We start from the raw sequence: 27,950 nt of genomic DNA, 5'->3' as shown, positions 1-27,950 counted from the left end.
CGGTCGAGACCTAAGCTGACTTGCCAGATGGATTAATTTCACACATCCATCTGGTAAACCTTTCATAGACAGCATTTGGGAAAGAACTTAAAAAATAAAAAACTCATAGGGTGATTGGATGAAGGTTCTCTGTCACATCTGTACGGGCCAATCAGAGCAACAAAACACGTGACGTTGTAGCCGCTACTGAGGAGTAAACTCTATAGAGAACTGCATAACATGAACCATGTCAACTGTAGACATGTCAGCACACGACTTTTGAGGTTTTTTAGAAGAAAATAACTCACTGCTGTTCTTTGTTCTTCTTTTAACGAAGAAATGTCATCAAGTTCTGATAAAACTGGCACTTTAGCAGTATCCATGCTAATGTCTTGCGCCACAATTGTGCCGGCCTCTTCTCACTGCTTGTTTAGATCACGACTCTGCCGTGCCCTAAAGTACTGCTCCTCGTTGCTGATTGGTCCTGTCACTTTCTAACCAGGCCAAAACGGTTCCGATGGGAGCTTTGCAATATGGATATGCCAGTGAGAAACGGAAATGGGTGAAAACATCTGCTTTGCAAGGTTATTGTAAAGTTGCTTTTCTTTTGACATTTAATTCCCGTTTTCCTATTTTTCCCACAGAATGTTGTACCTGTTGTTACTTATTTATTTTCAACTCTCTACATTGTAAATAGACCCCCACCACCTCCATAATGCAACCTGAAGCCAATGTCAGGAGTAAACATAGACACAAGCGGAAAAAGAAACCTTTAAATCAAAATTTTGTTCTTGTTCTTTGAACGCACAAATGGATTTTTATGGTCTTGGTCTAGCCTCGGTCTCAGCCCCTAAAAGTCTTGGTCTTGTCTTGGTGCACTCTGGTCTTGGGCAAGTCTTGGTCTCGGAGGACAACACTATCCCTCACTAATACCTCTAGTATCAGGGGGCTTAGTTTTATTTAGTGGTCATTCTGCTCTCCACTACAGCCTCTACAGTCTTTGCACCCGCTATCAAAAACACCATTACTCTCAGCTCATTACTTGCAAAATAATCTTGAACGCACATGCAATTTATCAGTCCTCTGTAGGATTGTAGATAAACAGTTCCCTTGCAGTTCTTCTGCAACAAGTCTTGAAGTCTGTCCATCAGCAATGAGTAAAACTAGGCCCAGACATCCTCTGCACGTCCCTGTTTGGTGCTAATAACAGTGAATATTAGCCATAAAGCCTGACTTTAAATTCTGCAATAACGACTTTAATATGCTGGTTTATTTCTTCAGCTGAGGAAAATTAAAGTAAATATTTGATTCAAGTTTTATGAAGGAGAAAGCAAAATAAGAAGGCGGAAAAAAGATCAAACTTTTATCTTATTTTACAGCCACAACTTTCACTTTTTATCTCCTCCATCTCATCACTCTTCACACAAACAGATTTATTATCTTCATCAGGCAGAACTCTGAGTTTAATAAGAAAGTCTGACAGTGAAACTGATGGGACACAGATACTGAAGAGTGGCTTTCCTGATGGCGAGATACACGGCCGTCAGTCACATCTGCTTGGTGATTGTTGTGTGAAAACTTGCCACAGATTCAGATAGATATGTGCTGAGGCAGCGTTTATTCGCTTGTCAAAGCCATTCAGTTATCAGGGTCAAGGAGCGGATTTCTGAGAGTTCTGCTCAGACACTTAGACTCTGAGATAAAGACGACGCTGTCTTTCAGAAGAGCGTATAGACGTGTGGGCTGCTTTAAAGTACTTCAGAAAAGTTTCAATGAAATCTGAACCACTTGAAGAAAAAGCCTCAAATGGTAACAGATAAATAAATGTGTATCAGTCGATAATAAACTTAATGATGTGTTCGCATTTGTCTTACAGAAACCTCTTATGTGCTGAAAAACTGTCACTTAGAAAGTTACAGAATGTTGGAGGGTTAAGAGCATAAATAAAGTGTTTTATTCCAGCTGTTGTTTAACCAAGGTCATAATATCTTAAATAATGTAGATACCAATGCTGCATCAACACTTCCTGTTTGTTTATTTTTGCATGTTTTTGTGCCCAAGCTTCTTTATGTGTTAATGCTGCACTCCTATGAGGAGGAATCTACAACCCTCTTTTTCGGAGACTTTCTTCTTCATTTCTTCCCCATTGTTAACATTTTTTTTTTTTTTTTGTCTGGGCACAAAGCATACTCTCTAAGTTTAGGAAACACGTCTTTGTGTGTGTCGCTAACACTGATGGCCAGAAGTGCCGGCTTGACTCCATTGGGACATTTTCTGAAGTGTCATTATTCGACTGTCCCTCTAACGCTGTCGTACTCAGCAGGGAGGGAAAGGGTCAGCTGCTTGTCTGATGGCCATCCGGAGGCCAGAGCAGCACAGGACCAAGGTTGATGTGTTAAAGCTTCACTAATGCACCGTGTTCCAAATTATTATGCAAATGATTTTTTTTCTCTGGTTTCCTGAAAAGTCGATGCAAATGACAGTCAGTACAATTTCCTGCCTCCCACCCTCATAGATCTTTAGCTTGAGGATGCTCCAAAGGTTCTCAGTAGGGTTGAGGTCAGGGGAGGATGGGGGCCACACCATGAGTTTCTCTCCTTTTATGCCCATAGCAGCCAATGACACAGAGGGATTCTTTGCAGTATGACATTGTCATGCATGAAAGTAATTTTTCTACAGAAGGCACAGTTCTTCTTTTTGTACCATGGAAGAAAGTGGTCAGTCAGAAACTCTATATACTTTGCCAAGGTCATTTTCACACCCTCAGGGACCCTAAAGGGACCTACCAGCTCTCTCCCCATGATTCCAGCCCAAAACATGACTCCGTCCCCTCCTTGCTGATGTCACAGCCTTGTTGGGACATGGTGGCCATCCACCAACCATCTACTGCTTCTCCATCTGGACCATCCAGGGTTGCACGGCACTCATCAGTAAACAAGACTGTTTGAAAATGAGTCTTCATGTATTTCTGGGCCCACTGCAACTGTTTCTGCTTGTGAGCATTGGTTGGGGGGGGCTGAATAGTAGGTTTATGCAAGACTGCTACCCTCTGGAGGATCCTACACCTTGAGGTTGGTGGGACTCCAGAGGCACCAGCAGCTTCAAATCTTAAATGCACGAACCCATCTGTGCTCTGAATTAGCCACAGATTTCTTCACAGTACGATGATCACACTTATGTTTTCCTGAAATATCTCATGTCTTCATACCTTGCCCAAGGCATTGCTCTATTTGAGGCGTTTCAGCAGAGAGATCCTTTTTCTTTTCCATATTGCTGAAACCTGTGGCCTGCTTACTAATGTGGAACGTCCTTCTTAAGTAGATTTCCTTTGATTGGGCTCAATGATCAAAGGTGTCTGAGATTGATTTCACTGATCCAAAGAGCTCTGAGACATAACACCATCCCAGAGTTTCACTGAAAAAAAAAAAAGAAAAAAAACAAAAAGAAAAAACTGAATGTCTATGACACTAAAATCCAATTTGCATAACAATTTGTAAGTTCAATAAACAACTCATTTTAGCTTGTGGCTTTCATCAGGGTCATCAAGAAACAGATTCTGGATAAATGTGGATCTCTTTTTGTCATTTTGTTGTCTGTTTTGGTTGAGAGTGGTGCAGGGCTCGCAAAAAAAAAAGAAAAAAGAAAATAGGCAAGCCCTCTATTGTCTAGATGAGGGGTTTTCAAAGTGTGGGAGAGTGAGCCTTTCCTAAAAAGAAATTATTCATTCGATGGACCCCCACCCACAAAAAGGATTGAAATTGGAAAAAAAAAAAAAAAAACATTTCAAACATTTATGTCTAGTCTTTCAACATTTTTGACATTAATATATATTGGTTTGCAAATGTCCTAAACATCTGCCTTTCCCTCTTATTTGGTTATAATGCCATTAAATACCCCTTTTACATTTTTTTTGGCCATTTTACAACTTCTTTTTGCCTCTTTTTCCCCATTTTTTCCACTTTATCCCACTTTTGCTAAAGCTCACTTTCATCATTAAATATTCCTTTTTTCCCCAATTTTTTTGCTCATTTTTGTGACATCTTTTTGCCATTTTTTCCCAATTTTTGTGACTTTTATGCCATTTTTTGCCCTTTTTCTTACCATTTTTTGCAACTTTTTGTCTATTTAAGCTACCTTTTGCCATTAAATACCACTTGCTTCCTTTTTTACCAATTTTTTCCTCTTCTTTTTGCCATTTTTTTCCCATTTTGCCCTTTTTCACAATTTTTTGCCACTTTTTGCCCTTTTAAACTACCTTTTACCATTACATACCACTTGTTTCCTCTTTTTTTGCCCATTTTTGCCACTCTTGACTGCTTTTTGCCCATTTGTCACTTTTCACTCATTTTTTTTCTCACCTCTCACCCATTTCTGCTAATTTCTGATCATTTTACACTTTTTCTCCCTATTTTCGCCCCTTTTCCCCCATTTTTTGCTGCTTTTTGACCATTTTGCCACCTTTAACCTATTTCTATTGCTACTTCAAGCTGTTTTTGCCACTTTCCACCTGTTAGATTGTGGCTTTTGCAAAGGTATTTTTCAACAATTTTGCTCTTTGGTTGAGGGTTGAGAAACACTGCTCTACAGCATAGTCCCTATAGTAAATATAAGTCTATCCATTTTGCTCAATGCACAGCAGAGGTTAGCAAAGCAAATCACCTTTTTTCAGGTTCATGGTTCTGCGCTTCCCCTGAAGCTCTGTGGCGCCCCCCAGGGGAGGCCTGCCTCACACTTTGAAAACCATTGTTCTAGATTCTCTGTGTGTTTAAGGAGCATGAGTTGTATAGACACAGGCAGTCTGAAGCTCTGACTTGTTGACGTGCAGACTGAGAAGAAATTTAAGCTGTGGCATGGCGATGAGGTTAAACAGGCTTTAAATTGTGTGGCACTAGTGTGGCTTGAGGCAAGTCTAGGTGTGCTGTGGGCATTTGTACAACCATACATTATCGCTGAAACTTTACAGTAACTTAAGTTACTATAACATGTTTTAAAGAAGCTATTTTGGTGTTGGTATGCCTTGTGCAAGAAATGGTTGAAAATCACTGGCGCAAACTACTAAAATGAGCTATTTCTGATCATGATTTTGTCATAGTTATGAATGTTTATTTTCATCCTGAGTTTTTGTGATTATTTCATGACAAATCCAATCTTGATCTTACGTTTGAATTGATATTTTTCACCAAGATCTCAGGGGCTTTAAGACATAAAACAAGCAGTGGCTGCCTATTGCTTCTGCATGAGACACTATGATATCCATTTTTGTCCGAGTCACTAACACACAAACCTAGAAAGATTAAGGATGGCTGCTGCTGTCTCAGAGTCATGATGTTTAGGAGAAGGAGGAGGCGTGCTCAGTGGCGTGTTTATGTTTGTCTTTTCTCATCCGTCCACCTATCCATCTACCTGTCCGTCTGCATTCATCCAACCCTTCCTCCTAATGATCTGTGAAGAAGAGGAGTGTTAGCAGGAAGGAGAAATAACAAAGGGAGGAGGGATGGGTTAGAGCAGGGGTGTCAAACTCAAGGCCCGGGGACCAAATCTGGCCCGTGCTACAGTTATACCCAGATCATTTCATGTTTTTATAGTAACTGGCCAACCAGTATGAGGTCTGCAGACTTCTACCAGTATAACAATGTAAACTCAACCATACTTATGAAAATATCCGTTTAAGTGATAAAAATAAGAAAGACGGAAGAGTTAGAATGATTTGATAAAAAGTCAGGAATGTGGCAAAAGAAACTTGTATTTTCATTTTGTATTTTGTAATTTTTGTCTCACAATAATGACTTAAGTTATGTGTTTGACTTTTATCTAACATTTTGAACATTTAGAATCACCATTTTAATTTTAAGTCATATTTTGACATTTTAAACTCCTAAATTACAATTTTATCTTACATTTTGACATTTTCAATTCCTAACTTTAAATTTCAATCCCAAATATTACACTTTTCGATCTGAAATTGTACATTTTTATCTCATATTTGGACATTTATAACTCAGTATTTTGAATTTTATGTCATATTTTCACCTTTTAAACTTTTGTTTTAGAATTTTTTTTCTCATACCTTGACCTTTTCAACTCCTAATTATAACTTTTAATCCCTAATATTGACCTTTTGATTAAAATTGTTAATTTTTTAATCACATCTTCTGACCTTTTAAACTCAAATTTTTGTGTTTTGTTTAACATTTTGACATTGTCAACTCATATTTTAATTTTATTCCATTTTTTTAACTCTTTAACCTGTGTTTTTTTTTATCTCAAATATTGACCTTTAAACTCATGTTTTTTTTTATTTTATCTCATATTTTCACTGTTTAAACTCAATTTTGTGTTTTGTCTCACATTTTAAACTTTTAATTTTTTAAATTTTATTCCATGTTTTGACCTTTTAAACTCATGTTTTTGTTTTATCTTAAATACTGACATTCAAACTTCTATTTTTTAAATTTTTATCTCATATTTTGACTGTTTAAACTCATAATTTTGTGTTTTGTCTCACATTTTGATATTTTAAACTAATTTTTGATTTTATTCCATTTTTTTTTTTTTGAGATTTCAAACTAATGTTTTTATTTTATCTCATATTTTGACCTTTTAATCTCATGATTTTGAATTTTATATCATAGTTTGACATTGAAAACTAATGATTTTATAATTTTTTTTCTTATATTTTGACCTTTGAAACTCATGAATTCGAATTTTATTTAGTACTTTAGCTGTTAAAAATTATAATTTTAACTTTTGACTTTTTTTAAAATCTCAAAATCATTTATCATCAATCTTATGTTTTTTCCCCCTATAATTAGTCAGTGGTGAAAATGAGGTTGATAGTTGATAGTTTATGGGAAATTCGGACCCTGTTATGCCCTCAGGTTAGACCCAAATTTAGCTGCTGTGATTGAGTCTGACATCCCTGGGTTAGAGAATGCAGCTCAAAAGCACCAAAATTACATCGTGATGTCAAAGAAACAGAATCCGTTCTTTAACCACTTAGCAGTCCTGTTTTTGAACCATTTGGTCCACATCCATTTAGAAGCCATCTTTAGAAAGGTAACCCTCTGAAGTTTCTTGTTAAACTGTTAGACTCACTGTAGATGCTACTGCAAAAGACTGGCCATTGCAGAGGTATAACACAGAAGCTTTGCATGTCAAGGACATTGATACTTCAACGGCACAGTGAAGCAGTGCACAGTGCTCTTCATTGCAGGTAGCAGTGTATTATCACGTGGACAAAGATGTTTATGAGAATGTGTGGACAGGATTATTTCTGGAAGAACACTAAAAAAAACAAAAACAAAAACAAATACTAGATTATATGTGGCCCAGGCCTTAAACACAGCATGTATCATCCGATTTTTTTTTCTTGACTTAATAAAAATGTTTTCAAAAACAGACAGGTAGAGAGAGATGAGGTAAGGAAGTATAAAAAGAGCTCCACATTATGAACCTGAGCTGTGTGCTTCAAGGACCGAAGTCTCTAAACACTAGGCCTGACCTAAGAGCCTGGCCATCAGTACCCCAGCTCAGTGGTTCTTGGCTTAAGGCCTCTTGAGCCAAGTCTTCATGTGCAGCCATACATAATTACTGCAACTATATAATAACTTAAACTCAGTCAGGACCACTTTGTGAAGAAGCACATGATTAGCAGTCAAAAATAGTTTTTCATTATGTAAATTTGCACTAATTGCTGTTATTCATGTGGCTGTTCTGGGAAGGAGGGTGTGTTTTGTCATTTTTTTCACCATCTTTATCAGCATTCTTAAAATAATTTTTACTTTTTCTTTCATTAATTTTAGTCAACTTTCATTGATTATATATCATTTTGTTTGGTCTTCTTTTGTCTTTATTATCACTCTTTGAGCATTTTTTTTGGTCATATTTTCATCAGTATTTTTTCATTTTTTATCACTTTTAAATCATGTTTCTGTCTTTGTCATTTTTTGTCATTTGTCCTGAAATTTTTAAAATTACTTTGTCATCATGTATTTGTGATCAATTTTTCATAAAAAACCCCCCCAAAAAAAACATGACATTAACATTATACAGTAGTTTAAGTTCTCAAAGAATTCACATTAAATGTGATAACTTTAATTGTGGGTTTTTACAATAAGGTGCCAAACTCTTTGCAATAGCTCACCAATTTCTCCATCAGAGGCACACTCTCATTTAAGCTCTTACTGTGGACCACAAACTAGCAGACAAAATATGTTTAAAGATCAATTTTTTCACTGATAGTCACCAGCAAAAGGACAATAAGCCTATTGTGATATAAATGTTCTTCTTTCAAACAGGACACAGTAATTTGAATTTCAGAGAACTGTTACCAGTGAAGTGATGTATACTGTAGCTCAGCTTAATAACAAAAGCATTATACATTTTCATGTGGACATTTACATTTAATGTCAAGAAATGCAGTGCAATATGTATAATTTCAACTCTTTGTCATGTACTGGCATCAAACTATTATTAACACATTTAAATATAAGCAGAAATTTTTTAAACCCAACCACATAACATCCCATTTCTTACAGATGTATAAGGCCAATTGTAGCAGTTATTTTTTTTTCTTTTTTCAATAAAATATGCAACTAAGATTGTGATATCAAGTATTGCAGTTTTAGTGTATAAAGAAAAAAAATAAGGGAGTACATCATTGTACGACTGTGTCCTTTCAGCATTTAAATTTGTTATAAGCATTACTCTAATTGTTTTCAATTTGTTTCTAAAACTCCTGATTAACTTCATATTTCTTTTAGTTTCTAATTTTTTGAGTGCTCCTTGGCATTCCTGGAGGTGATCATTTGTTTTTCGGATAGAGTGGAGGACTTTAACAGCTTTGATCAAGCTCGTTTAAAGAAAGCAACAAACATCAGATGAAAATTGCGACTTCAAATAATTTATTTATAAAAGTAAAACAATAACAAACGAGGCAAAATGAAAGGGCCATCCAGTGCTGTTGAAATGGAAAAACAGAAAATTACAATAAAATACATCTGATCTCCCGTGTTTACACAATAACACTAGCCCAATCTTACAAGTGCCTCAAAACAGCTTTTACAATTGAAAAATCTACAACCACAGAGCACAGACTTCTTAACTTTTCATTGATGAGCGCTCTCTTCACTCATTGGTTAGTCAGGTTTGGAGGCTGCTCACAGATCAGCCACTGAAGAACAGGTGAACAGGGCAGACACCTGTCTAAGACAACTAATAGACATGCCCACTCAAGTGCTCACAAACACAGCTCTCCATAAGGATATGAAAGGAACAGAGAAGAAGCAGCAGCATAACTGTCCATTTGATTTGGTGTTTTCTCAGAGATATTAAAGAGATAAGCAGTTTTGCAAATTCCTGTCATTACAGTTTTTCTTTTGATAAGTGTTTTGTCATGTTTTTTTTTCTTTTTTAAATTTGTAGGTAAACAAAGCACCTTTTTGTCCTTTTTAATTGTTCTTTCTTGACTATAGATCATTTTAATTCTGTTTCTATGCTTTTTGTTGGATATAGAGGTTTCTGATTTTGAAATGGCATTGTATACACGAGTGTCTCTACTGGGGTTTACAATTAACAGATGAACTTTTGTACATGCCTGTGTGTTTCATTGTTTACTCTTGTTTCATCAGTGAAGCCTTTCCTTACATTAATAAGGTGTCTACTGAAAGATACTATACCATTGACTTGATTCTTCAACCATCAGACCAGGACCCTCCACCTTGTCTCCACCTCGGCATAAGAATACAAGAATTCAAGAAGTGCTTTTAAACAGTAGCTGAACAAGATCATGAACATAATTACAATTAAGTTTAGGTTTTTACATGCACTGACAATAAACTCTAACTAAACGCGCAACTAACCTCACTGCAAGTACAAGTCAGGCTGCTTTCAGCCTGACTGAGATCATGGGGCCGAGATGGTCCCGGTCAGCCTAAACAGACAGCCATGCTCGACTCACAGGAGTTGGTGTAACACAAAGACACCAAAAAAACTACTCATAATAAATAAAATGAAAGATGCAAAGTCTAATTAAAACCGCGTACCTAGACTGACTGAGATCATGGGGCCCAGATGGTCCCCGTCAGGCTAGGTAGTCAACTAACCCTGGCACTATGACAAACACTTACAAAAATACTACAAGGGTGTTTTGATTAGAAATTTGAAAGTAAACAGCACTCCCCGTTTCTGTAGTGGTGTCAAGGATCCTTCTTTCGTCGATCATTCAGGCCAGCCTGCAATTTAAAATTAAACAGATTGTTGTATTAGTGGTGCTGATGCAATGTTCAATTTATGTACCCAAGAAAATTCCATTATACCACTTTCAGAAATGGAGAGGGAAAGACTATTCAGAGAAGAGCATGAAGGCAGAAGAACCCCAAGGACACAGCATACAAAAGCAAGATAATGATAGGGGAAAAATACTGGCCACACGGCTACAAAATTGTATTATTTAATTTAATAATAATCAATATTTGGAAATGAATTTATTTTGTCATAGATTTATTTATGGAATTTTGGACAGTTTCTGAATTTTAACAGGAAATGAAGAGAAATGTTTAACAGTTTCTCATGATGTAGACAGCACTTGGTTGACCTAAAAGAGTGAGTTGTCTCAACTGACAAATATTCAGTGTGTGATGCTATTCTCTGCTCACTTTGCATTGAATTGTTTAAGTCTTCTTGCTAGCTTCTTTGAAGGATTTATCAATAAGCTAATAAACTCCTTTCATCTTATTTGCTAAAATTTGCTGCATTAAGTATAAACACATTTGGCCACGCAATCAAGGATACACCCATTTTATTAAATAACTGAAGCTTTTTTGGGGGAGAATATGTTATACTCCTTTTACACTCAAGGCGTAACTCTTAAACACACTACATCCACATATATAATTAAATGTTTGTTGTTTTTAATCAACACATTTAGACTTAGCATTTGCAATTGTTTTATTTGCATTTTTTATATTATTCCATGACATGATAGTTATTTGATGAAGCAAAGCCAGCCAAATTTTTTAATTTTTTCAATATATACATGTTTTAATAGTTATTCTTCTCAGTTCATACAGTTTGAACGGCTCTGGTAAATCTGTGCTCTCTTTTTTGACAATGAGTTGGAAATAATTTAGTGTCCGATTTGCTGAGTGATTGAAAATAACCATCCAATCGACTGTTAAAATAATCAATAGTTGCAGATTTACTGTACAGAGGACTGTTTCAAGAGTAAATTTGGTATGACCAAACAGGCAAGAAGGGCATCCTATCAAACCTTTTTTCAACACCAAAAAAGTCTATGTCCTTATAGGGTTCACAGTAACAATGAAAATATAGCAAAAATGCAGACTTTTGGAAATCAGGCAAATTGATAAATAGTAATTGTACTATACCATTTCATCCCTCTTCAGCCTCATGATCAGGGACCTCTGACATGTCGTCTCTGCAAAAGGTTTAAGATGTGACAAGCACTGATAATTAAACAATTTCAATAGCTCTGGGACATCTTTACTCTGTTTTTATATGTAAGGATGGACATTTTAAGTGTTAAATTTGCTGAGTTATTGAGAAATAACTGACCAAGCTATAAATTGTTTAAAAAAAAATCTGTGTTTGATCTTCAATTTACAGAGACCTATTACAAAAGTAAAGGAAGTACATACAATCAGGCCACTGGGGTATATTATTCTTCAGACACCAAAAATGTTTATATCCTAATATGGCCCTTCTTCAAAATCAAAGTACAGTCAAAATACTGAAATTCAGAAAGAAAAAAAATGGAATGACTCTAAATGTATCTTACCATTATCAGTCTCCTCTTCAACCATCAGACTAGGACCCTCTACCTTGTCTCCACCTCGGCATAAAAATACAAGAATTCAAGAAGTGCTTTTAAACAGTAGCTGAACAAGATCATGAACATAATTACAATTAAGTTTAGGTTTTTACATGCACTGACAATAAACTCTAACTAAACGCACAACTAACCTCACTGCAAGTACAAGTCAGGCTACTTTCAGCCTGACTGAGATCATGGGGCCGAGATGGTCCCGGTCAGCCTAAACAGACAGCCATGCTCGACTCACAGGAGTTGGTGTAACACAAAGACACCAAAAAACTACTCATAATAAATAAAATGAAAGATGCAAAGTCTAATTAAAACCGCGTACCTAGACTGACTGAGATCATGGGGCCCAGATGGTCCCCGTCAGGCTAGGTAGTCAACTAACCCTGGCACTATGACAAACACTTACAAAAATACTACAAGGGTGTTTTGATTAGAAATTTGAAAGTAAACAGCACTCCCCGTTTCTGTAGTGGTGTCAAGGATCCTTCTTTCGTCGATCATTCAGGCCAGCCTGCAATTTAAAATTAAACAGATTGTTGTATTAGTGGTGCTGATGCAATGTTCAATTTATGTACCCAAGAAAATTCCATTATACCACTTTCAGAAATGGAGAGGGAAAGACTATTCAGAGAAGAGCATGAAGGCAGAAGAACCCCAAGGACACAGCATACAAAAGCAAGATAATGATAGGGGAAAAATACTGGCCACACGGCTACAAAATTGTATTATTTAATTTAATAATAATCAATATTTGGAAATGAATTTATTTTGTCATAGATTTATTTATTTATGGAATTTTGGACAGTTTCTGAATTTTAACAGGAAATGAAGAGAAATGTTTAACAGTTTCTCATGATGTAGACAGCACTTGGTTGACCTAAAAGAGTGAGTTGTATCAATTGACAAATATTCAGTGTGTGATGCTATTCTCTTCTCACTTTGCATTTATTTGTTTAAGTCTTCTTGTCAGCTTCTGTGAAGGATTTATCAATAGCTAACAAACTCCTTTCACCTTTTTTGTTAAAATTTGCTGCATTAAGTATAAACACATTTGGCCACGCAATCAAGGATACACCCATTTTATTAAATAACTGAAGCTTTTTTGGGGGAGAATATGTTATACTCCTTTTACACTCAAGGCGTAACTCTTAAACACACTACATCCACATATATAATTAAATGTTTGTTGTTTTTAATCAACACATTTAGACTTAGCATTTGCAATTGTTTTATTTGCATTTTTTATATTATTCCATGACATGATAGTTATTTGATGAAGCAAAGCCAGCCAAATTTTTTAATTTTTTCAATATATACATGTTTTAATAGTTATTCTTCTCAGTTCATACAGTTTGAACGGCTCTGGTAAATCTGTGCTCTCTTTTTTGACAATGAGTTGGAAATAATTTAGTGTCCGATTTGCTGAGTGATTGAAAATAACCATCCAATCGACTGTTAAAATAATCAATAGTTGCAGATTTACTGTACAGAGGACTGTTTCAAGAGTAAATTTGGTATGACCAAACAGGCAAGAAGGGCATCCTATCAAACCTTTTTTTCAACACCAAAAAAGTCTATGTCCTTATAGGGTTCACAGTAACAATGAAAATATAGCAAAAATGCAGACTTTTGGAAATCAGGCAAATTGATAAATAGTAATTGTACTATACCATTTCATCCCTCTTCAGCCTCATGATCAGGGACCTCTGACATGTCGTCTCTGCAAAAGGTTTAAGATGTGACAAGCACTGATAATTAAACAATTTCAATAGCTCTGGGACATCTTTACTCTGTTTTTATATGTAAGGATGGACATTTTAAGTGTTAAATTTGCTGAGTTATTGAGAAATAACTGACCAAGCTATAAATTGTTTGAAAAAAAAATCTGTGTTTGATCTTCAATTTACAGAGACCTATTACAAAAGTAAAGGAAGTACATACAATCAGGCCACTGGGGTATATTATTCTTCAGACACCAAAAATGTTTATATCCTAATATGGCCCTTCTTCAAAATCAAAGTACAGTCAAAATACTGAAATTCAGAAAGAAAAAAAATGGAATGACTCTAAATGTATCTTACCATTATCAGTCTCCTCTTCAACCATCAGACTAGGACCCTCCACCTTGTCTCCACCTCAGCATGAAAATACAAGAATTCAAGAAGTGCTTTTAAACAGTAGCTGAACAAGATCATGAACATAATTACAATTAAGTTTAGGTTTTTACATGCACTGACAATAAACTCTAACTAAACGCGCAACTAACCTCACTGCAAGTACAAGTCAGGCTGCTTTCAGCCTGACTGAGATCATGAGGCCGAGATGGTCCCGGTCAGCTTAAACAGACAGCCATGCTCGACTCACAGGAGTTGGTGTAACACAAAGACACCAAAAAACTACTCATAATAAATAAAATGAAAGATGCAAAGTCTAATTAAAACCGCGTACCTAGACTGACTGAGATCATGGGGCCCAGATGGTCCCCGTCAGGCTAGGTAGTCAACTAACCCTGGCACTATGACAAACACTTACAAAAATACTACAAGGGTGTTTTGATTAGAAATTTGAAAGTAAACCGCACTCCCCGTTTCTGTAGTGGTGTCAAGGATCCTTCTTTCGTCGATCATTCAGGCCAGCCTGCAATTTAAAATTAAACAGATTGTTGTATTAGTGATGCTGATGCAATGTTCAATTTATTTACCCAAAAACATGTTTGTATTTCATGTCCCTTGGTGAACAGGGACTGACAGGATAAGTATTAATGAGCTACAATAACTTGACCAAGGTCTGCAAAGTGTCATAAGCCCAGTAACGTGATGTTTGGGGTTTTACTTTATAGGTACTAACAAAAGCTATTTGGCTTGAAAAGAAAAACCCACACACAATAAAGCACTGATCAAATCAGATAGTTCCAACTTAAGTATTCTTGAAAGTACTTACCCATTTCGTAGGTGCTTCAGCGCAGTTGAACAGGTCATCAGTTCTGCAATTTAACAAGCTGATACATTAATATTGCTGAGACAATAAGCATTTAGTTGTATTGATCGACAAATATTCAGTGTATGATACCATTTTCTTTTTGCTTCAGTGAAGAATTTACCAATAAATTAATCAATGTAGCAAATTTAAGCAAATAAAATTAGTGGAGTTAACAATAAACACATTTGGCTACACAATGCAATATTCAACCATAATAACAAATAAGCATGCTTCTTTTGGGAGATATGTTCTACTTCTTCTTGACACACAATATACTGTTTTTTCATTTGACCTTTCTTTGTATAGGTGCCTTGTACTGTTATTTGTAGCTTTTAATATTAAGGTTCAAAAGCGCTTTGTTCTTTGTTTGGCCACCTGGTCTGAAAAGGAATTTTCACATTGATGTTATTTGTTTTCAATTTTGAGAGATTTTCATATTCCTTAGTGTTTGCATGATGCAGTTTTTAAAGTTTTTTTTTGGTCCTAGGACATTGAGAGTAAGTTTCAGATAAGAATGCACATGGCTGATGATTTGTTTGGGTTTTGAGTGTGAAGTCTGCAGTTGTTTTATATAAAAAAAAAGTAAAAACAATGTATACTCAAATCAAGGGAGCACAAAAACAGATCAAACAATTAATTACACAGACATATTCCTTATTGGTATTGGTGTTTTACATTTTTGACCAGAGCTTTTAAGATTGCATTGTATTTTAGTGCTTCAGTGGCCTCTTTCAGATTGACAGAGAGCACTTGGCCAAGGTACTGCCTGTCAGACTTACTAGACAACCACCCCTTCCAGGTAAATTTCCCTAAAACATAAAAGGCAATCCAAAATGGACCAAATGCCTCTTAACCTTCAACGGAAAACAAAGCACTGGTCAAAATGTTAAACACTGTCAACAATATTAAACAAATTACCATGTTTAAACAAGAATACAAAATGCAGATAAATGGATAAAATCTTCTCTGCAACATCAGGAATAACAGCAACCAATTCAATATCAATGTTACAAGACACTTAAAAAAAATCTTCACCCCACTTCAACCTTTAAACCACGACCCTGTAAAAACAGTTACTCTGCATAAAACTGTGGGTGCAAGAGAAATAAAATATGTCATTTGCTTTGTAGTTATAACATATGCAATGCAAAACTTAAATAAAACAAACAAAAAAAAGAGGGATCACACATCAAGTTCAGAAAACAAGACATTAAGTAAATTACATATTTCTTTGTTTTTAGTTGTTAATGTTCCAGATTATGTCCAATAAATATATAGCAAACAAAATATAGTTAGAAAGTTTAAATGATAGCCAGGTTACTGAGAGCTTGTGGCCAAGGCCTTTAGTATCACAGTCCATGCACAGCCACAACTTTTGTCCATACACCTGTAACACAAGCATAAATGAGATACACCAAACAGGCCAGAGGGTTATCATACTCTACTCACTGCCTGTGAAGCTGATTTCCTTATTCAGTATTATAAAGTTATAATAACAGCCATATCTTAATTTGAAAAGTAAACATGATGAAATTGAACACATACTGTACCATTTTCTTTATTCTTCTTTAACCTCAGACCCAAACCTCTTCCCAAGTATCTACTCTGCAAAACATCAAAAGAGATACATCTTTATTAAAATAATAACTAAAGGTCATACATGGACCACCCTCTGGTTCCATAGTAATGGAACAAACATCCTTATCAAAACCAACACAAATTAGATTTACAAATCATTGATCAAAATCAAATGCTTGAAATTTTGAAAAATAATAATACTAACTATTTCGGTATGTGTGAAGACTCATCCTTTCGTAGATATTCAGAGCAGCACAGGTAGCTTAACCTGCAAATTGAAATAACAAAAATTTTCATATTAGCAATGCTGAGCCATGGTTCAATGTATTTCCCTGAAAAACATTCAATTTGAGTAAATGAAATCCCATTAGAAAAATCAGAAAAAAGCAGGGAGGAAGAGGTAATCAAAGGAGACAGCAAATAGGAGCAGAGTAATGCTTCTGAAAAATTCCTGGCTACAGAAAGAACTGGACAGCCACAACTTCTATGTACGTAGATAACCAAGACAAGAGTAAAAAAGAGACACCAAACAAAAAAAAAAAAAAAAAAAAAACAGAAGCAGGGTTACTACAATGCCACTTAAAATCTCAAAAGGTATTGGCGTCAACAATAAAACAAAACACCAAAGGCACATGGAGGAAGCTACAATACAATTGTAAGGCTGCCAGCTTTCACAGCAACTAAGAGGATCAGTCCAAACATTGCCCTGTGATGCAGAATAGAAAGCCGTGCCTGACCAACACAAGGCACATGAAGCAGTTCAATGAAATGTTATTCCTAATGTCAGAAAAAAAAAACGTGAAAATAAACTAAATTTCAAAAGAAACGCATCCAAATTTAAACCAACAAAAATTCAATTTACAAAGCACTGATCAAAATGCTGGAACAGAAATACATTTTTCTTGAAAAAATCTGAAAAAAAAACAAACAAAAAAAAAAAACGATAATGCTTACAGTGTTGTTATATATGAAGACTCATCCTTTTGTAGATATTCAGAGCAGCACAGTTGGCTTATCCTGCAATTTGAAGTAACACAAATGGTCACATTAGTAATGCTGGGTTGAATGCATGGTTCAATGTATTACCCCAATTGGCATTCAACATGAGTGTAAAAACATGCCATTAGAGGAATCAGAAAAAATTAGGGAGCAAGAGGTAATCAAAGGAGAAAGCAAGTAGCAGCAGAGTAATAATTCTTAAAACTTTCTAGCTAGAGAAATCATAGCTGCACTATACCATCCTCGACTTCTCTTAAATTTCAGTATCAGGAGCTTCTGAAGAATAGACCGCAATGGAATAAAGAAAGATTAAAAGAATTGCTGAAAAATGCCAAAAAAAAAAAAAAACAGAACAGGGTAATTGCGATGCCTCCAGAACAAAATGTCAAAAGGTTTGAGGAGCAGCAGTAAAAACAAAGAACCAAAGGCACATGGATGAAATTAAAATGAAAATTGCAAGGCTGGCAGCCTTTCAGACTGACTGAGAGCATTGGCCCAAATGCTCTCCATCAGGCCAAAAAGACAGCCACAGCACAGTAATAAGGGCATATCTAAAATGGGTGGAAAGACTTTATCACCAACAAATATTTAAAAACTCAATGCTTTAGAAATAATAGGCATCAAACCTTAAAATAATAATAAGGTTTCAAATATTAATGCTTGGAAAAAAAAAAAACAAAAAAAAAAAAAACAGACCAACTTTAAGAATCAACAATACAACCAAGCAGTGCTGTCAACACAATAACAACATTTCTTGTAATAAATCTGTAAAGCAGAAACAATACTCCCCAGGTTCATTATTGCCATTTAGTGCCTCATCTATTTGTAGACAGTTCAGAGCAGCACAGGAGCTTAACCTGCAAGGATTCAATTTGATGAGCAAATAAAAAAATAATCAGCAAATGAATCACTGAGAAAATCAATGTTTCAACACCCAAAAAGTTGATGTCCTAATACGATCCATTGTCACAATGAAAGTACAGTCAAAATCCAGAAATTTGGGAAGTCAACAAATGGAAAAACAGTAAATGTACTGTACCATCATCAGCCTCCTCTTCAACCTCCAGACCAGGTCCCCGGGAAAATATCCACCTTGGTATAAGATATTGAGAAGTGCATTTGAACAGTTACTGAACAAAGCTATGTACATGATTACAATTAGGTTTCAGGTTTTTACAGGCAACGACACAACACTGAAGTAAACTGAAACTAAATGCCCAACTAACCTCACTGAAAGTGCAAGACAGGCAGCTTTCAGCATGACTGAGACCAAGGGCCCAGATGGTTCCAGTCAGGCCAAATAGACAACCATGCCTGACTCACAGGAGGCACATTGGTGTAACACAAAAGTACTCACAATAAAAAAAAACTAAAAACACACACCTAGACCAACTGAGACCATGGAGCCCTGATGGTTCCCATCAGACTAGATGATCAACTAACCCTGACTGAAGAGACACTATGCATAACACAAAAACGGTGTAAAGATGGGAAATTGGAAAAACACTCCCCGTTTCTGTAGTGTTGTGAAAAATCCTTCTTACGTAGATCATCCAGCCCAGCCTAGCCTGAAATTAAAAATGATCAGATTGTTGTATTGATGTTGCTGAGGCAATGTTCAGCTTATTTTCCCAAAACATCCCTTTATAGCCCTTTCACAAAAAGAGATAGAAAGAGTAGTCGAAGAAGAGCATGAATGCAGAGGGAACACAAGGAGACTCTGTTATAGTTTGAAATAAGGTTTTGGCAAGTGCTTACAATTACTACAAGGCACATTGAGAAAACCTCACTGAAAATGCAAGGCTGCCAGCTTTGATAGCAACTAAGAGAATCAGCCCAAAATTTGCCCTGTCATGCTGAATAGAAAGCCGTGCCTGACCAACACAAGGCACATTAAGCAGTTTAATAGATATCATCTCTAACCTTATAAAAATTATATGAAAATAAACTAAATTTAAAAAGAAAAACATCAGTTTAAACCAACACAAATTCAATTTACAAGCACTGATCAAAATGCTGGAGGAACAAAAAAACATTTTTCGTGAAAAAAACGATAATGCTTACAGTTTTGTTATAAATGAAGACTCACCCTTTTGTAGATATTCAGAGCAGCACAGTTGGCTTATCCTGCAATTTGAAGTAACACAAATGGTCACATTAGTAATGCTGAGTTGAATGCATGGTTCAATGTGTTACCCCAATTGGCATTCAACATGAGTGTAAAAACATGCCATTAGAAGAATCAGAAAAAGTAAGGGAGCAAGAGGTAATCAAAGGAGAAAGCAAGTAGCAGCAGAGTAATAATTCTTAAAACTCTCTAGCTAGAGAAATCATAGTTGCACTATTCCATCCTTGACTTCTCTTTTGGTACCAGGAGTTTCTGCAGAATAGACGCTACAATGGAATAAAGAGGAAAGATTAAAAGAATTGCTGAAAAATGCCAAAAAAAGACAAACAGGTTATTGCAATGCCTCCAGAACAAAATCTCAAAAGTTACTGGGGTCAGCTGTTTTACTGTTGAGAACCAAAGGCACATGGAGGAAACCACATGAAAACTGTAAGGCTGGCAGCCTTTCAGACTGACTGAGAGCACTGGCCCAAATGCTTACCGTCAGTTTGAGAAGACAGCCGCAATTTAGTAATGACGGCATATCTAAGAAGGGTCAAGAGACTTTATCACAAACTCAATTCTGAGATTATTAGCAACAAAACGTAGATTAAGGGAAACCTATGAAAAATTAAAGCTCAAAAACAGATCAAGTTTCGGAATCAACAATACAAGCAACCAGTGTTGTCATTTTTTCCAACAAATCGTTACAGCATAAAGAATACCTCCTCATTCCTGTAGTTCTGGTGGGTCCCTCATCCTTTTGTAGACCGATCGGGGCAACAAAGGAAGCAACCTACAATTTCAAAAAAGCAAACTGTTGCATTACTAATGCTGAGGCATTGCTCAGTATATTGAGCTGACTGACATTAAATTTGAGCTCAAGAAATGGCATGAGATAAGACAGACAGATGAAAACCAGGGAGGAAGAGGGAGTCATAGACAGCAAGTAGCAGCAGAGAAATGGTTCTGAAAACTTGCTGGCAAAAGATAGAAATAAGACCAAATAACACAAATTCACCAAATATAAATTACAATGAAACAGCACCCCTAACCTAATGGGTCCACAAAATGTAACTTGGGACCAATCTTACAAGTGCCAAAAAACTGTTTCTACCTTTCAACAAGGCTTTCTGGTCTCTAGCCATCTTTTCAATTGAAGGTGTAGAGGCTGCACATGGATCAGCTGCTTCAGTTCAGATGGAGAGTATCAGCCGCAGCCTGAAAAAATACTAATGGACATGCCCACTCAATCCCCACACGCAAACACAGAGCACTCCAATGAGAGTATTGAAGGTGCAGAGGAGAAGAAGGGGCTGTGTTTTCACTAGCAACTTCATTTAATTTTTGGTTATTTGGCATAGAGATTTAAGATGAGAGTTATGGGAGACTTGTCAATTCCTGCATTTTAGATCTTTCTTTCAATAGGTGGTTTATCATGTGTGTGTGTTTTTTTTTTTTCTTTTTGTAGGTTAACAAAGCGCTTTATCCCATCTTTACTTTTTAATTTTGATTCTTGTAGTTTATATTTTTAATTTGTAACTATTAGATTTCAAGCAACTTTATTATAAAAAGATGTCAAATACCCATAATATTTTTTTATGGTGTGTTATGATTAGTGCAAAAACAATAGCTTAACAATGACATATATATGTTTAACATTTACTTATTTCACAAGGCATTTTGCTCATTTATATAGTACACAATTCACATTCATTGTTTAGATTTTAAATTACCTTAGTCAAGGAAAAAGGTGTTGACAAGCTCCGTACTTCCATAGAAGAGCCAGGCCCTCTTGCAGATACTCTAAGTAAAGTAAGAAAAGGTGCACCAAAACTAAAACGCAACTAAGAGAACAAGGCTGACCGCTTTCAGACCAACCAAGATCATCGGGCCCAAATGACCCCAGTCAGCCCAATCGACAGCCATCCCAGTCTCAAGTGGAACGAGGCGGATGCACCCCTGGTTAAGTTCCACTTTCAGTTAACATAAAAGTAAATAAAAAAGTTAAACTAAGTCAGCTAAAGGTGCACCTGAGTGAACAAGGATGGCAGCTTTCAGACTTACTAGAGATTATCGTCTCTGGGCGCTCCTTACAATGATAATCCATTCAGTCAGATCGCCAGCCACCCCTGACTCACTCTGAAAGAGAAGACGAGGCTGGAAGCTTTCAGATCATCGTCCCAGGGATGACATTTCTTAGTCACGAACCAGCCCGACTCTCACTGCTAAAACTAATGTTACGGGGGCACAGTTACAGTTACACTAGAGGAAGTACAAAGCCGTAAAGACAGCATTTATTAAGTTAAATAAAAAAGATGGTGCACCAATCCATAAGCTGCAGAGAACAAGGCCAACTGCTCTTGGACAAACAAAGACCATCGGGCCCAAATGATCCAAGTCAGACCAAAGAGACAGCCAAACCCTGACTCCTTTTTAGTATTTAACTAAGTTGAACCAAGGAGGACAGTAAAGTTAAAGTTAACGTTACATTAAACGCCTGTTCTTACAATGAAAACAAAGATTGGTGCACCAAGGCTACAGAGAACAAGGCCAACTGTTCTCAGACCAACAAAGACCATCGGGCCCAAATGATCCAAGTCAGACCAAGAGACAGCCGACCCTGACTCCTACTAAAGCATCAACATTAACATTACAAGACTATATCTGCAGTGGTGTGAAGAGTACTTCTTTCATCAATGGTCAAGGGCATCCTGCAATAAAAGAAATACCATATCAGTATTGTTTAGGCAAAGCTCAATTCATTTCCCAAATAAACATTTGATTACAGCCCTTTCAGAAATGGGGATGGACAAAGTAGTCTGGGATGAGCAGGTTGGCAGAGGGAACCAAAGGTGACAAAGCATATAGGTCAAGGATAATGACTGAAGAATTACAGGTAAAGGACACTGGACAGCTCAAACCACTACACATACAGGCTACAACAGATCGATTTAAAAAATAATCTGCAATTTAAAGTACTGGCAACTGCCTCAGTTATCGGTTTGATGCGTCAGTGGATTGTGATGTGACTCACTATGGCAGCAAGCTGTCTGTGACACACACACAGACTACATAAGCCTATTACTTCTTGGATATTAGCCTGATTATCAACAGGAGTCATGAGAAATCTTAACAACCATTTCCACTGATGGAGATGTTGGCTACCTAAAAACAGATCTTTATACAGAACTGAAGTCTTGCTTTAAGTAGTAACCCATGACCGGATAAGAACAATGGCAGTAGGAAGTTCAGACATTCAACAACTGTTTCCGTGTCACTATTCTTTACAAATTCATGTTGACAAGAGGAGATGTGTATGTATTTGCTGTCCTTTAGTGAATGGGAACCACCAGATAACAAGCATTAATGGGCTATGATAACTCCGCCAACATCTGTAAAGTATTGTAATCGCCATAACTTTCAGTGGTTGAAGATTTCTCTTATTCAACACCAGTATTTGGCAAATAAAGATTTTTAAAAACTCACCATTTTTGGGTGGTTACACCCAGATAGTCAAACCTGCAAACAAGCAGACACATCATTGCATTAGTATTGCTAAAGAAATTATATGTATGTAGTCCCAATGAACTTTAAATTGTATTAGCTTATATTTAGTGTACAATATCAAATTCAGCTAACTTTAAATCAAGTTTTGAAGTCTACGGTTTACATAATGCAATTTTGATAAATATCACATAACCTTTTTTTCTACTAAAATTTGTCTAGTTTACAGTTAAGACATTTGGCTCTACAATGCAATCTACATTCATTATCTTTGATAATAATCTATTTTGGGGTATTATGTTGTACTCATTAGAAGCACAAACATTTCGTTTACATTTGACACTGTAGATACCCTTTTGCACTACATCAACACACAACAAAAAGTGTTTTTTTTTTAATCAAAGCATTTAGATCTTGCTCTTACAAAAGTTTGTTCTGTGTTTGAAATCTTTTGGTAAGTAGAAAATAAGCCAAAATCTTATACATGCAAGTTTTTGGAGTGAGAAGTACTTTACTCACATTACTTTGCTTCAGACTTTTTTGTAAAGATGCCTTGCCCTGTCCCTTGTCATTCTTAATTTGTGGGATAATAAAGCGCTTTGTTAATTTTATTGAACACTGGTGCACATTAGTTTGTTTTTGGGGGGATTCTCTGAAAAAGAATTTACACATTGTTGTTTATTTTGAATTGTCAGGCATTGTCAAATGCCTGTGTGTTTGCACACTGGTTTTAGTGTCAAGAGGTTTTTAACGTTCTTATGTCTGAAAATAAGAGGTTTAAGTTAAAATGCTCATAGCTTTCCTTCATTTAAGTTTTGAGTGTCAAGTTGGCGGATGATTTAAAGAGGAATTCAAGAAAAACACTCAAACAAGAGAACACAAAAACAGATCAGAAAGAACAATTACATTGTTGTATTTCTATGTATGGCATTTAACATGTTTGATGGGAGCGTTCTTTTAATTTTGCTGCATTTTAGCACTAGAGCTTTGGACTAGCATAGATAGAAACCCTTGGCATGTGGAGAAAGTCTGCTGACAGAGACCATAGAAGGCAAAAGGGACTTCTAAAAAGACCAAAAGATTAATATTCTTAAATAGAAAAGACAAAGCACTTGTCAAAATGTTCAACCCATACAACAAAATTAAACACAAACACATTACCACTCCAAAACAAGGATACAAATCCTGAATAAAGGATACAGTGGGATCTGCAACATAAAGAAACAAAAGCAGCAACATTAAAAATAATGCTACAAGACCCTTATTTGGACCTAACTTGAGAGCATCAAATACAATATCAAGCAACCTAAAAAAAGACAACCACGCCTCTGATGTTGTAATTCTTTTAAATATAAGACAGTTGTTTTTCATTTGACATGGCAACCATCTTGTTTACACTACATCAAAATAGAAAATGAAATGTTTGTCGTTTCCTATGTAAACATTTAGACTTAGCACTTGCAATTCTTGTATTTGTATGTTTTCGAAAAGAGCCTTTAGGCCAGAAGAAAAAATGCATTTTTCTTGCAAAAATCTGACACACAAAACAATATTTACCATTGCTGTGCTAGTGTGAAGACTCATCCTTTTGTAGATGGTTTGAGCATGACATCTAGCTTACTCAGCAATTTGGAATCAGCCACAACTCCTGCATACCTACACATGTAAGACAAGAGAACAAAAGGAAAATGCAAACTGAATTATTGTATAACCATAAACTGTAAACCTCATTTTCACAAGCAATGAAGTATGAAAAAAAGCAGCACTGATGATAAAACATTTGGAAATTCAAAAAAGTAAAAATAGTAAGGTTAAAGACTCAAATCTGAGATAAAAAATTCCAACTTATTAGTTAAAAAGATCATAACATCATGTTAAAAATAGAAAAATTTGTTTTTAAAGAGCAAATATATGAGTAGAAAATTGAAATCATAAGTTTGAAAGGTCAAAGTATGAGATCAAATTTGAAATCATGAGCTTAAATGTCAAAATATGAATCCTTTTTTTAACTGTGAGTCTGAGGTCAAAATATTGGATTAAAAAGCCAAAAAATTAAGAGTTGAAAATGTCAAAAGATGAGCTAGAAATCAAAATATAACTTAAAAAGTATAAAATATGACTAAAGTTCAAAATTGAGAGTCTTAAAGGTCAAAATATGATATAAAAAATAATTTAAAATGTCAAAACAGAGAAAATTGAAATAATGATTTTAAAAGTCAAAATACGGGATTAAAAAGCCAAAGTAAAGAGTTAAAAATGTCAAAATATAAGCAAGTATACAAAATGATGACCTTAAAAAGTTAAAAATATTACAAAAATTCAAATTGGGGATGTGAAATGTCAAAATATGATATAAAAAGTAAAAATTATTTATTCAAAATGTCAATGAGAAAAAAATTGAAATCATGTTTTAAAAGTCAAAATATCGGATTAAAAAGGCAAAGTAAAGAGTTGAAAAGGTCAAAATATGACTTTAAAAAATTGGGAATCTAAAAGATAAAATGTGACATGTAAAGTCCAAATTATGAGTTAATAAGGTCAAAGTATGAAATAAAAAAGTCAAATCATAAGTTTGAATTGTAATCTTGAGATGCAAAATTGAAAAGAGCGAATAAAACACAAATTATTCAGATTTGTATGACTTAACAAAGATATTTGAAATCATCAGCTCTTTAACCCAAATGATATCTTTAATGCTAAAATATAATTATTGTTATCCATGAATTTTCAAATTGACTGATTTACAAAAAAAAAACTGAAAAAAGTAAAGCACATTATTATTTCTTGATTAAAAGGTCAAATTATAGTTATTTACTTGCATTCCTGAACAGAAAAAAATAGTTTTAGTGGTTGAATGTTATGCTTGATTCATTTCTGACTTCTCAGAGAAGCCCAGTGAGCCGGCTCAAATTTGGGTATAGAAAGGTGAATTAAGTTTAAAATCCCTCATTCCTGTTCAAAATGGTAAAACGTGGAGAGCTCACTGAAAATTTTTTAAGCACTGTATTACTGGAACCACACAACTGCATTTTTATGTACTTCTTCAAGCCCCAATTTTAAACATCTATGGTTAATTTCTCCACTTTGCTAAGCTCTAATACTAGACTGTTTTCCCCTTTTTTAGGACACAGTAGTGGAAATTATTGATCAATAATATGACAGTTTTAAAAAGATAAGGACACTGAGAAAATCTACATATTCAAAATGATGTTGGCTCCAAAGGATTTTTTAGGTGGAACTGTTATTTTTGCCTACATGACGTTGATTAGTTGGGGTTCTAAATCTGCATTTGTATTTAAAATTGCTTAAAAACTGTGCATATCAACTTCAGATAAGAAATTTCAAAGTAGAAGGCCTCTGGCTTTTGCCTATGTTTGCTAAAGTTAACATAGCTAAAGCTTCTAGCTAATATAGCTATGTAAGCTCTCGACTCACCATTACTTTATTACCCAACATAGCTGTTAGTATTAGCAAAAATAGCTTAAGCAATGTTTGCTAAAGTTAATGTAGCTAAAGCTAAAAGCTAATATAGCTATGTAAGCTATAGACTCACCATTACTTTATTGCCCAACATAGCTGTGTTAGCATTAGCAAAATTAGCTTAAGCGACCTTTGCTAAAGCTAATGCCACTAATGCTAGCTCCACACGCAATAGAGTTAACATTTCAACATAAGCCAACAACATCAGTTATAAAGTCATTAGCTTTAGCAACAATAGCTTTATTTATTTTGGGGCATTTTTGTGCCTTTATTAAATAGGGGAGGACAGTGGATAGAGTCGGAAACACGGTCAAGAATGGGGGAGAGACATGCAGTAAAGGGCCTCAGGCTGGATTCAAACCCGGGCCACCCGCGTACATGGGGAGCGCCTTTAACCACTAGGCCACCTGCTCCCCAGCTTTATCTATTTTAGCTATAGCAGCATTAGCTTAAGCTAATTTATCTAAAAACAACATGGTCCATGCAGCTAACAGAAATACATCAAATAATGTTATGAGGGCGTCATTCCTGTTTATTTTTCTTAAGTTGTTTTTCTGACAAGCAGGACTGAATGCTTGTTTTGGGTTTTTTTTTTTTTTTTTTTTTTTTTTTACATTTTGGCAAAATTTTACACAGTACAACTCCACTCTCAGCGGTGGCTCCTGTCTTCAGTGTTCAAGAAGCAGGGAGGCAGAGTTGGTTACCTGTAATTTAAACATAAAATGTAACAATGATTAAATAGTTAAAAATATAAATGCCAGTTTTTCTTAGGCAGTATGTCTCACAAGAAATTTTCAGCTCTAACAGAGACAAAACAGACAGAGCAGTGACAGAAGAGCACAAGGGTCAATTAAGCCTGTGAAAAAAAACACTGTTAAGACACACTGATTTTCCTTATTTCTTCTATATTTTGTTAGGAGAAACAATGGTGACATTACTTTCAGTGTAATGTTATTAAATTCAATCTACTTTAGATAAAGTTAAAAAAAATAGTTCCCATGTTGGCTGCCATGATGTGCAATGCACTCTGGGTAGTGTCATGTGGCTGCCTTGCTCTTTGTTCCCATGTTTCTGCCATGAAACCTTTTCATTCTTCAACACAAGTTTAGTTTTAACACAGTGGAAAAAAGTAACTGCATTGTAGACTGAGGCAAGCACATTCAAAAGTATGTGGGAAGGAGAATAATGGAGCCACATGGCATCACTACCCAGAATGCATTACACAAAATGGCAGCCTACATGGGAAACCATTTCAATTCTCTCCAATTTCAAACAAATATATTTCTGTATAAAACACATGGAAGACATTAATGTTAGCCTTATAAAGGCAATGTGCCTTAACACGCAAGGCTCATTAAAAAGGAGAGAAAATAAAGGCTACAGATATTAACCAATCATTAATCACCCTTTTGGCAATTTAATTTGTAAATAGTTCTAAAGCAGTTGAGACATGGTGCAGAAATCACAAGGAACTGCTAG

Source organism: Cheilinus undulatus, linkage group 3 (assembly GCF_018320785.1).
Source record: "Cheilinus undulatus linkage group 3, ASM1832078v1, whole genome shotgun sequence".
In the NCBI taxonomy this organism is placed as follows: Eukaryota; Metazoa; Chordata; class Actinopteri; order Labriformes; family Labridae; genus Cheilinus; species Cheilinus undulatus.
Note: the sequence above shows the minus strand (reverse complement) of the source record.